Here is a 14,140-nt window from a genome sequence, read left to right on the forward strand (position 1 = left end):
CATCCACATGTGTATATTACCTGGATATTAAAGTAAATGTGTTAGATATACGGAGATGTGTAACAATTATCTTATAATTTCACTTTCAAACTTCACATTTGTGTATGTGTAGGATTGTGATATGTAAAAAGTCTGTATTAGCATGGAAATAGAAGGATGTCTGCCATACTGATAATATTGGAGAGACTTAAGGGGATTGAGATTAGGATTGGAGGTGAGGTAGTGGTGGAGATTTATCGTTTAATTATATCTTTTCTTCTTTTGCATTATTTAACATAATAATCATTTTGCACATACAAACACATACACACATAAATTTGTAAGGAAAAAGATTCAATCCAAATAGGAGAGGTAAAAAGAGATAGAGGAAGAAAGAGATAGAGAAAGAGATTCTAAAAGAATTGGTGGTGGGATTTCTGGCACTATCATACAAGGACATGTGATAAATGAAGAGGAGTAAACTCCATGTAGCTGACATACCACATTATATAAGTGTTCATATATGTGTTTATTACAATTAGATTAGATTTGCCTCCCTAATCGATATCACAGTATAAATAACACAGAGAACTATAATAAAATCTAAATTCTCTATACAGATCTGATATAATTTGGATATTTGCTCTTTTCCAATCTCATGCTGAAATATGACCACCAATGTTGAAGATGAGGTATAGTGGAAGGTGTTTGGGTCATGGGGACAGATCTCTCTTGAATGGCTTGGTGCCCTCCCCCAGCAATAACTGAGTGATAAGGAGTAAGTTCTTACATTATTAGTTCATGCCATATCTGGTTTTTAAAGAGTCTGAAACCCCCCATCTCCCTTTCTATCTCTTGTTCCCTCTCTCATCATATGACATACCTATTCCTCTTTCACCTTCTGCTATTGAAAGCTTTCTGAGACCCTCACAGAAGTAGATGCTTGCACCATACTTCTTGTACAGTCTGCAGGACTATAAGCCAAATAGAACTTGTTCCTTTAATCAATTACTTGATCTTGGGTATTCCTTTAAAGCAATGCAAAATAGACGAATGCAAGAATCTTGCTATTATGGCTACCTTTTTTTCGTTATCTTTTATGCTGCAAACTGACCATAAAATTTGTTTTCTAAGCACAGTCTTCTGCCTTAATGCATAAAAGGAAATTATCTCATTTAAAGAACACATCACATCATTAATGCAGTGACTGCTCCTCCAGTCTTTATTGAGAATGCTTGGTTTATTTTCAAAGGTTGATAATATATCTTGCTCTCTGGCACTTTTTAAATCCCTTAGTTCTAGGAAGTATCAGTATGATCTTCATTTTTATACACCATTCATAGTAATAAACTGTAGACAGAAAGGAGCTGGGAAGTCAAGCATCAAAATCATTCTGGGAACATTTTTGATGTGATGTTTTGCTCCTTTTGCACAATAGATATTTTGCTCATACTCTCACTTAATCTTACTATGCCTTTCCAAGAGTAAAAAAAATATCTTTCAAAAGTTATGAATAGTAAGTTAAAACTTGTCAGATAAAAAAGTAAATTATTTAAATTAAAAGTTAAAAGATACAGCCAAAGAAGCAAACATTTACCTGTTCTGAGATTCTATACAAACAACAGATATAATAAATAAATAACCCAATAATGGCAAGAGCTAAGGACCTGGACCCAGTCAAATCGCAGTTCTTAGACGTACCATCTTCATAAATTTGGAAACTCATTACTCAAAGGCTCAGATTTCCTACCCCATGAAAGAATTATAACAATACCTAATTTACGGGGTGATCTAAGGATTAAATTAGATTAGATGCATGCCTAAATTACAGAATATGATCAATGGAAGTTAATCATCATCATATTGTTCTGTTACTTTATTATGAATAAATGTTAACATGATTTTCCAAGTGCTTACTCTATTATAATACCTGGTATTTATTTATAAGCTATTATTATAAGGCATTATTCTCAGTGTTGCATGTGCACTAATTTAATCTACACAAATATTCTAAAAGGAGGTGGTAGATATTAAGCACTATTTACATATAAGGAACCTGAGGCACAGAGAAACTAGTCATTCATGGAGATGGGACTCACACTCTGGCAGCTTAGTTACTGACAGCAGTTCCCAAACTCTGAACCACTGCAATATAGTACCTCTCATGCAGCTCATCATTCTGTCTTTAAAGAACATCCATCACTTTTAAAACCTTCTTTTCACTAAGCAGTTTTCTTGAAATTACATTTTTTTATCAAGCTTTTGCTTTCTCTAGGGCAGCCTGCCCCAAATTCCAGATTTAATTCTGTACATTTTTTAAATTTTCTAATTTATTCTCATTTTTGCATTCGTCTTAATAACCTCAGACTCACTCTCTCTCTACTACCAATCTTTGATCTTATTGGCATCTTCCCTATTTATAGGTACCTTCCTCACCAAAAACCACCTTGCCGTATTCCCTCATCCTTTCGGGACTGCAATTACTCTTCCCTGCTTCATTCACCCAGATAGCTTATGGAAATGCATATAACTCTTTCCGTCTTTGTAAGAATGTAGTATTGTTAAGAATAGGCCAACACAATGTTTTAAGAATACAGACAGAATTGAATTACTATAGTGAACACACAAAGTGAAAAAAAAAAATAATTTACTGGTATATTGCTGTCTTTTGTACTTTATTCTCAGAATATATGATCAGTCTATGTGGCATTCTATATAATATTTGAGATTAATCTGAGATGAAAATATTTTTGTTCAAATTCAGTTATAAAAAATGGTATAACTAGAATTATGAATACTGTGGATTAAAAGCCCACAAAGTTCTGAGACAAAATATAGGAATATCAGAATAGAATACAAATAGACTAGGATATAAAATTCAAAAGACCTTAGAATGTTAAAATTCTATAATATGATGGTAGGTTCAGGGTAAAAATCAGGGGACATAGAAACCACATCCTGAAGTTTCTTATCCATATAAAAATATTTGAGTAGCTAACAAAAGAAAAATTAAGCACAATACAGAAAACAATTTTTTTAAATGCTAAACCAACTCAAAGAATTTTATCAGTTCCCATAGTGAAAGGGCTCACCACGTACCACAAAGGATGCCACACATATGCACATATGTATATGCTTCAATATATGGCAGTGGCATTTAAGAACTCCAGTAAAAAGTAGAATCCTAAAAATATTACAGAAACAAACAAAAAAAATTTCAGAGAATAAGAGGCATTAGGAAAAAAAAATCCCTTAGCCAAACTTATGCAAAAAAATAAAAAAAAAATCTTTGAAGAGATGAAACAACATAATTTTGAAAACTGAATTCCTATTCCAGCCAAAATAATATATAACTAAAATTAAATAACAATTAAAAGTTAAAGAAACATATAGAATCTTGAAAACTCCATTTATTATCTGGGAATTCATGATGTAATTGAATTGAGATCATTCAAAACATAAATGTTATTATTCACAGATAAAAAGTAGGTAAAAATAATAACCTAGCAAGACATGGAACTAATAACAGTAAACCATTAATCTAAAAATTATTAAGAATTTATTGAATAAAGATATATTAAGTATTTGAATGAAAAAAGTATTCTAAAGATTTCAATTGCCCACAAATATACATTTTTCAGTCCCAGTGATGCTTTCAGTAATTTTAGATAGTTTGACTATATGATTCTATAATACATATATAGAAATAAATGTAATATAACATCTAACAATTTATTAAAAATAAGACTTTTTAAAAGCAGATGCCTTTCCAGATTTAAGTGCATTTAAAAAGATAAAATGACTAAAATATTGTGGCAGCAGAAAAAGAACATATGACAAAATCCATGGTAAAGAATAGGCCACCTAGAAATAGAATCTCACAGATGTGAAAATTTAGTGTTAGAGTGCCATTTCAAATCAGTAGAAAAGTATTGGACAATTTCACAAGTTAAGTGGAAAAAACTGGGCATCTATTGAAATAATATATAATTACTTTTTTATTTCAAGGCATGCACTAAATAATCACAGACTGATTAAAGACCAAACAAACAATGTATGTTTATTCGATTTCATTTAAAAGTACTCATCATCATGGTGAAAAAAAGAGTCAATTCAAAATATGTATGAACAGATTATGTGGTAGTTAGAGTAATGCTACTTACAGGAACAAGCAAATTCCAAACTTTTAATAGAATAAGACTAAACCATTCATTTCTTGCTCAAAGTAACAATCCATTTTTATTCTTTCAAAAGCTGATTCAGAGCCTCAGGTTCTTTCCATTTTATACGTCTGTTGTATGCCGTGAGGCTGCGAAGGCCACACTATATCTTTTGCTTTCTAAAGAAGATATTTCTAATTATATGGACATGGATTATTTTGCCAATCCAGAATACGTATCCAGTTTTCCGATTCATCAAATATCGTTTCTTTTAAAGTGAAAGTTTGCTCTATAATGGGGACATTTTCAACTATATAAAATACATTCATGAACTTCCCTCATTCTTTGAAATTGCTGGATAAAGGTGTGTACTAATCAAAGAATACCCAAAGTAATTTTTCGAGCTGAGTGTTTTAGAACTCCCTAAAGTACTTTGGCAGGCAGTAAATATTTGGTGAGTACTAATCAAATAATAATCGAACATATATGCAGTTTAATATAGATTGGTCATTTATTTAAAAATAAATGTACCACTTAGTTCCAAAAATAATAGAATTAAAGCAACATAAAATATGGATAAAAAATCGTGTTTCAGCATGCAAACAAATCAAACTGAAAATCATACATTTTTAAAGTCTTCTTGATTTTCTGGGGACTAGATGAAAGTCGACTTGTAAAAAATATTTAAAGAAAAAAGATAGCATTAAACTGTCTGATTTACTAGTTATAAAAGTATCTTCTACATCTGTTTAAACCAACTTTCCTTGTAATCACACTTAGAACAATCCACTATTATTAGATACTTCACTTCTTTCCATAGATCATCAGATTCTTTTTATGACTATTATTCAGTTTACTGACCTGGGTGTAATACAGACGGAATAAAAACATAGGTCACTACATCTTTTTTTTTGTTCATCTCTATACAGGATTTAAGGACTATCCCAATATACACTTTTCAAAAGCATTGAAAATTGTAATTACTGTTTCCAGAATTGGGGCAAAACACTATATGTAAGTGGAAGGTATTAAGCTATTGTTGTAGTCATAGTCATTACCGCTGTTACTATCTTGAAAGAGAAAGAGGAGTTATAATTCCATGGCTTCTAACTTATAATCAACTCAGCGCTAACTCAAGAATAGCCTTAATATCCCCTCATATAATTCTATTTTTATTCCCACAGAGAACCAGAAGTGTGGAAAAACTTACCATAGGAAATACTGACAGTGAGAGTGACGAAAATTGTTTACCTTTCCATTAGAAATATTTTAACATGGTTTCATACCCACAGAAAGATTTTTATCCCAACAAGGAGCATCATATGAATGTCACTGTAGGAATTTTATTAAAGAACTATTGGAAAATTTAGATTTGATAGGTTAATATAGGAGAAGAACATTACCTTTATTCACTTTTGTATTTTTACAAAAACAAAATTTATCTCACTAAATGAGCTTCTTACAACACTTTTTGTCAAGAATGTACTGTCAAGACCAACAATAATTAGTTTCTGATTAAGCCATGCAGGGATACATTAGAGATTTAGAGATTATGAATATGTTGTTTAGAGAAGATGTTGAAGGAATAGTTGCTTAGTTGCTACTTTAGTAAGAGGTGAGAATCATGTTTGCTCACAGTAATACAGTTTGAACTGTGTATAAGGCAAGGATGAAACACTGAAATAAAGGCACACAGGTAAGTTAAAAAGAAGACATAAAATCAGCTGTAGAAGAAAATTTGCTTTCATTTGCTTAAATCCTGTTCCCCTATGTTCCTAAGGATCTCAAAACACCTTTGTTAAGAGTCTGACATATTCCAGGTAGATCCAAGAAGGTATATCTTGCAGTTGATTTATTCTTGCTTTAAAAAAATAACAGAGGCTGGGTCATTTATTTTAAAAAAGGGTTTATTTGGCTTGCAATTCTTCAGGGTATGCAAGAAGAATAGTACCAGATCTGCATCTAGTGAAAGCTTCTGGGTGTTTCCGCTCATGGGGGAAGACGAAGGAAAGCCTGCATGTGCATAATGAGAGAGAGGAAGTGAGCGAGAAGTGACCTGTCGGGTTCTTTTTAACAAGCAGCTTTGATAGGAGCCAACAGAGGAAGAACTCACTCATTACTTCAAGGATGACATCAAGCTGTTCATGGGGCATTCACCCCCATGAATCAAACATCTCCCATTAGCCCTATTTTCAACATTGGGAACAAAATTTCAACATCAGATTTGGCAGACAAACATCCGAACCAAAGCAGTGCTTGTGTAACATTTAATAGTAATGTTGTGATTATTTGTCATATGCCAAATATTGTGATAAGAAATATACATCATATATCTTACAGAAACTTTTTGGCTACGAATCTTTACCCATATTTTACAAAGCCAGGAATAAAATTAAGATCTGACACCAAAGTCTATCTTTGCATCCCTGCACACAGACCATGCTCTCTACAAAATACTTTGTTAAAAAGAGATAACATAAGCTACTTAATATCCTAATATTACATCTTTAAGATACTAGATTTTCCTCTTATTTATTTTTGCTTTTGTAATTGTATATGTATATATTTATTCCTCTTAAATTAATCAATTAATTGCTATATAGCTTTTGCCTTCTTTTCAAAAATTTTAAAATAAATATGTAACTAGAATATTTCCATTTCCTACCAACTTAGAATGACAGGGAATGAACTAACCATCATTACAGAAGCTGCAACAAATTAAGACAAAATATTTGAAACAATGTATCTCAAGACATGAGGCAAAGAAGAACAGTTCTCTATGAATGAAAGGAAATGAATAAACTAAGCCCTGTATGTATCCAATCATAATGCCTAGAAACAGGTTTTGTTGTTGCTGCTGTTGTTGTTTAATATATATATATACATATTTATTGCGTTTTAGGTTTTGGGGTACATGAGAAGAACATTCAGGATTGTTGCATAGGTACACATATATGGCAATGTGGTTTGCTGCCTTCCTCCCATCACCTCTATCTGGCATTTCTCCCCAGGTTATCCCTCCCCAACTCTCCACTCCCCGCTGTCCCTCCCCTATTTCCCCGCAAAGACCTCAGTGTGATGCTCCCCTCCCTTTGTAGGGACATGGATGAACCTGGAAACCATCATTCTCAGCAAACTGACACAAGAACAGAAAATCAAACACCACATGTTCTTACCCATAGGCAGATATTGAACAATAAGAATGCATAGAAAGAGTTTTTAAGCTCGAGTGCAGGGAAAGGTAATCCAGACAGAGTTCAACAGTCTCCCTGAAGTGAGGAAACAACTCTGTGCCTGTGAAGACTAAATTACAGTTTTAAGAGTATGAGAAAGGATAAAGCTGAACTGAGAAGTCCCATTCCAGCTTAAAATGATTCCATATTTGTACGTTCACGTGAAGAAACTACACAAAGAGAAGAATCACTCAAAAATATTAAAATAATACTTTCCAAAGTTGAGAAAAGACCAACAGTAGTTCCCATTACCACCAATGAGAGTGGGAGAGTTAATAATTCAGGAAGCATTGATTAGAAAAAGCAGCAGCGGTTTACCTGAGAAGTAAAACAAAATTAGCCCTAGACTTTATCACTGCTCTTCCCTTTTATAACAAATTTGAAGAGCAAGACCCAGATTTTCACACTACTTACAAATAATTTAATATGCCTCCCAGACAAAAAGCACCAGATTATTTCTAGGAATACAAATGGCACCCAAAAAAAATAAAATGCTAATATTTAATTTAAAAAACTAGAAGATGGCTAAGCATGGTGGCTCACATCTGTAATCCCAGAACTTTGGGAGGACGAGGCGAGCAGATCACAAGGTCAACAGATGGAGACCATCTCTACTAAAAATATACAAAAATTAGTGGTGGTGTGTGACTGTAGTCCCAGCTAGTTGGAAAGCTGAGGCAGGAGAATCACTAGAGCCCAGGAGGCAGAGGTTGCAGTGAGCCGAGATTGCACCACTGCGTTCCGGCCTGGCGACATAGCACAACTCAGTCTCCAAAAAAATACTTTGCATATGTTATATTCTTTGCATATAAGATATGCAAAGAAGAAATAAAATATAGCTCCTGAGTAGAAAAATCAAATAAAATTTACTCAAAATGATGCAGATTTTAAAATCAATTGATACAAATATAAAAACTGTCGTTTTAAAAATGTCTTATATTCAAAAAGTTAAACTTTGAACACATATAAACATTGGAGACATTTAATAAAAACAAAAATTAACTTCTAAAAGTAAAAACTCTAATGGTATGTCCAAAACGAAGACTGCACAAGGTAGGATAAACAGCAAAATAGACATTGCAGCAGTAACAGTCATGAACCTGAATCACAATAATAAACAGGAACTATCAGAAAGGAATCACTGTGAGAAAAAGTAGGAAAAAAGAATAGATTACAAGGGAACAGTGAGAAAAATTCAACTGTCTAAATTTCTGTATAAATAGATTCCTTAAAGAAGATGTAAAGAAAGGAGGTAAGGATAAAATTACGTGAAAAATAATGGCTAAACATTTTCTAAGTCAGATAAAAACCATAAACCCAAATATTAAAACAGCTTCAGTGAAAACTAAGTGTAAAACCACAAAAACCTTTGTATTAATAACACCATAATAAAATTACTAAAGACAAGTGATTATGAGAAAAATCTTAAGCTTGGCCAGAAAATACACACACACACACACACACACACACACACACACACACACACTTTGCCTTTTCATAATTTTTAAAAGAATATATTAGAGAATATTTACATTTCTACCACTTCTATTCAACACAGCATTGGAATACCTTGCAAGAGAAATTAGGAAAAAGAAAGAAATTAAAGGCATTTAAATTGGAAAGAAGGAAGCCATATTGTCTCTGTGATAGATGACATGATCTTATAGATACAAAATCCTAAGGACACCACAAAAAACTGTTAGAATTAATAAAGATTCAACAAAGTTGCAGGATACAAAATCAATGTACAAAAATCATTAGCACGTCTACGTGATTAATAGGAACTATCTGAGAAAGAAGGAAAGCAATCGCATTTACAAGAATTATAAAATATTAAGACACCTAGATATACATTTAATGAAAAAGGTGAAAGACATTTCTCTTAAAACTATAAAACATTCATAAAATAAATTGTTATTCCATGTTCACAGATTGGATGAATTAATATTGTTAAAATAACCATACTATCTAAACTGATCTGTAGATTCTGTGCGATTCATATCACAATACAAATGATATTCTTCACAGAAATAGAAAAACAATTCTAAATGTCATAGGGATCCACAAAAGTCATCAAATAACCAAAGTAATATTGAGCAAAGAGAACAAAGCTAAAGGCATCACACTCCCTGGCCTCAAAAATATGCCACAAAGTTATACTAACCAAACAGCACATTACTGGTACAGAAACAGACACATGGGACAATGGAACAGGATAGAGAACCCAGAAATAAACACAAATCTGTAGCCAACTGATTTTTTTTAAGTGCCAATACACATTGGAAAAAGAGCAATCTCTTAAATAAATGGTGCTGGGAAAATTAGATCCACATAGAGAAGAATAAGACTAGAAATCTCTGTTTCACTATACTAAAAGTAATCAACTCAAAGTGGATTAAAGACAAATGGAAGAAACAAGACTATGATACTAGTTCAAGAATGGGGTAATTCTTTATGACATTGGACTTGGCAAGGATTTCTTAAATAAGACCTCAGAAACATGAACAACAAAAGGAAAAAGAGATAATCAAAGCAAAAATAGTAACATAACTAAAAAAGCTTCCACACAGCAAAGTAAGCAATCAATTAAGCGGAGAGACAACTTATAGAATGGGAGAAAATATTCGTAAAGTATACATCTAAAAAAGGATTAATACCCAGAATATACAGGAATCCAAACAACTCAATAGCAAAATAAAAGGAAAACAATTTAATTTTTTTAATGGGCTAAAGACCTAAGTAGACACTTCTCAAAAGAAGACAAACGGCCAATGGGTACGTGAAAAAATGTTCAACATCACTAATCAAGAGAAATCAAATCAAAACCACAAGGAGATATTTCCCCACCAATTAGAATGGCTATCAAAAAGACAAAAAAATAACAAGTATTGGTGAGGATGTAAAGAAAAAGATTCTTTGAAATCTTATTTTTTAAATTAACTGTTTTTTGGTATAAACTTCTCCCTGGGAACTCCTTTTCCTGCATGTCATAAATAAAATCATGCTGTGGGTTTTCTTCTGTTTGTTTGTTTTATAATATTTATTTTATTTGATGCATTGATTTTTTAAGAATGTTTATTTCCAAATATCCTTAAATTTTCCAGTTTTTCGTCTGTTACTTTCTAGTGTCAAACCATTGTGATCAAGGACAATACTGGATATTTCATTTGTCTTAAAATTTTTAAGGCTTGTTGTGGGTATAACGTATGATCTATCTTGGAAAATGTTTTACATGCACTTGGAAAGAATGTGTATCTGGATGGGATATTCTGTAAATGTCTGTTAGGTCTATTTCCCCTAATGCATACTTTGATTCCTATGCTACTTACTGATTTTCTTTCTGAAAGTTCTAACACAGAACATCAAAAAAAGTAATTAAGAAAATAATTCCATTTAAAATAGCAACCAAAAAGAAATAAATGAAATTCTCAGAAATATATTTAACCAAGGAGGTGTAATGTCTATACTCTGAAAACTCTAAAACATTGATTTAAAAAATACACTAATGAAAAAATATTTTATGTTCATGGATTGGAAGAATCAAAATTTTCCAAATGTCCATATAGTCAAAAATGATTTATTATAAATGAGACTATTTTCTTACTTTTTCAGATAGTTTGTTGTTAACATATAGAAATGCTACTGATTTTTATGTATTGATTTTATACTGCAACTTTGTTAAATTTGTTTTCCAGTTTCAACATATTTTTGGTGGCATTTTAGAATTTTCTATGTATAAAATTATGTCATCAGCAAACAGAGAAAATTCACTTCTCTCCCACCTATTTGGATGTCTTTTATTTCTTTTTCTTGCCTAAGTGCTCTGGCTAGGATTTCGTATGATGTCAAGTAGAAGTGGCAAAAGTAGGTATCCTTGTCTGATTCCCAATCTTAGAAGGAAAGCTTTCAACTTTTTGCCATTGTGTGTAATGTTAACTGTGTATTTGTCATATAGGACTTTGTTTGAAGTATATTTATTCTATGCCTAATTTGTTGAGTGTTTTTATTGTAAAACAATGTCAAATTTTGTCAAATGCTTTTTTTTTGCATCCATTGAGATAATCATATGACTTTTGTCCTAATTTTTGATTTTGGTATGCCACATTTATTAATTTGTGTGTGTTAAAGAATCCTCACTTCCCAGGGATAAATCTTATTTTATTATGGCAAATTATCCATTTCATGTAGTGCTGAATTTGGTTTGCTGGAGTTTCTTAAGCTTTCATGTTCATCAGTTCTTTGCATTCATGTTCATTAGTAATATTGGCTGGTTGTATGATTTTTTTCATAGAATTTGATCCCAAAGTACAGTCAATAAAATAAAAAATGGGATATAGCAAATGAAAAAGCTTCTGAATAGCAAAAGAAACAAATACCATAATGAAGAGACAACCTATGTGTTAGGAGAAAATATGTAACAAAACATTTGACAGGGAATTACTATCCAAAATACGTGAAGAATTAAAAAAACTGAATAACAAGAAAATACATAAGTCAATTAGAAATTGGATGAAGAACTTGAATAAATATGTATCAAAGAAGACAAAATGGCCAACAGATATATGGAAAGATGCTCAACATCACAGTCATTAGGGAACTGCAAATTAAAACCACAATGAGGTATCAATTAATGTGGACAAAAAAAACTCTTATATGATGTTGGTTGGAAAATTAATTAGAATAGTTACTACAGAAAACAGCGTAGAGCCTTCCCCAAAACTAAAAGTAGTATTACTATACGATCCAGCAATCTCCCTTTGGGGTATATAGCTGAAATAACTGAAACTCAAAATGTCAAGAGATAACGACATTCTCATGTTCATGCAGCATTACTAACAAAAAACCAAGGTATATAATCATCCTAAGTATCCATCAATGATAAATGAAGAAAATTAGGCTATTATACTAACAGGAATAAAATAATTATGCTAATGAGAGAAATTAGACAAAAAAATACTATACAATCTAGAGAATGCATCATAATCTTTCATGATGGAAAGCAGATGAATAGTTACCTCAGGGTAGGGTGTGTAGTAGAAGGAGATATTCAATAGTATATGTGGAAACTTTTGGGTTATGTATAACTATCTTAATTTTGGTGATGGTTTCCACATGTGCAGATGTACGTGAACATGACAGATGATAGAAAATATGTATGTCAAAACTTATCAAATTATAGCAGTATATTTTGTTTATCAATAATTTGATTTTTAAAAAGAAAAATTAGTATTGAAGTTGTTGTAATAAAACTGATAATTTTTTAAAAATTTTTTACTACATTTTAGGTTTTGGGGTACATGTGCAGAACATCCAAGACAGTTGCATAGGTACACACATGGCAGTGTGTTTTGCTTCCTTTCTTCCCTTCACCCACATTTGGTATTTCTCCCCAGGCTATCCCTCCCCAGCTCCCCCCGACTCTGCTGGCCCTCTCCTTTTCCCCCCAATGGACCCCAGTGTTAGGTACTCCCCTCCCTGTGTCCATGTGTTCTCATTTTTCATCACCTGCCTATGAGTGAGAATATGCAGTATTTCATTTTCTGTTCTTGTGTCAGTTTGCTGAGAATGATGTTTTCCAGATTCATCCATGTCCCTACAAACGACACGAACTCATCATTTCTGATTGCTGCATAATATTCCATGGTGTATATGTGCCACATTTTCCCAGTCCAGTCTATCATTGATGGGCATTTGGGTTGATTCCAGGTCTTTGCTATTGTAAACAGTGCTGCAATGAACATTCGTGTGCATGTGTCCTTATAGTAGAATGATTTATAGTCCTTTGGATATATACCCAGTAATGGGATTGCTGGGTCAAATGGAATTTCTATTTCTAAGGCCTTGAGGAATCGCCACACTGTCTTCCACAATGGTTAAACTAATTTACACTCCCACCAACAGTGTAAAAGTGTTCCTTTTTCTCCACATCCTCTCCAGCATCTGTTGTCTCCAGATTTTTAAATGATCGCCATTTTAACTGGCGTGAGATGGTATCTCAATGTGGTTTTGATTTGCATCTCTCTGATGACCAGTGATGATGAGCGTTTTTTCATATGATTGTTGGCCTCATATATGTCTTCTTTCATAAAGTGTCTGTTCATATCCTTTGCCCACTTTTGAATGGGCTTGTTTGTTTTTTTCCTGTAAATCTGTTTGAGTTCTTTGTAAATTCTGGATATCAGCCCTCTGTCAGATTGGTAAACTGCAAAAATTTTTTCCCATTCTGTTGGTTGCCGATTCACTCTAGTGACTGTCTCTTTTGCCGTGCAGAAGCTGTGGAGTTTCATTAGGTCCCGTTTGTCTATTTTGGCTTTTGTTGCCAATGCTTTTGGTGTTTTGTTCATGAAGTCCTTGCCTACTCCTATGTACTGGATGGTTTTGCCTAGATTTCCTTCTAGGGTTTTTATGGTGCCAGGTCTTATGTTTAAGTCTTTAATCCATCTGGAGTTAATTTTAGTGTAAGGTGTCAGGAAGGGGTCCAGTTTCGGCTTTCTGCACATGGCTAGCCAGTTTTCCCAACACCATTTGTAAACAGGGAATCCTTTCCCCATTGCTTGTTTTTGTCAGGTTTATCAACGATTGTATAGTTGTAGATATGTTGTGTTGCCTCCGACGCCTCTGTTTTGTTCCATTGGTCTATATCTCTGTTTTGGTACCAGTACCATGCTGTTTTGATTACTGTAGCCTTGTAGTATAGTTTGAAATCCGGTAGTGTGATGCCTCTTGCTGTGTTCTTTTTGCTTAAAATTGACTTGGCTATGCAGGCTC

This window comes from Callithrix jacchus, chromosome 14, assembly GCF_049354715.1.
Source record: "Callithrix jacchus isolate 240 chromosome 14, calJac240_pri, whole genome shotgun sequence".
In the NCBI taxonomy this organism is placed as follows: domain Eukaryota; kingdom Metazoa; phylum Chordata; class Mammalia; order Primates; family Cebidae; genus Callithrix; species Callithrix jacchus.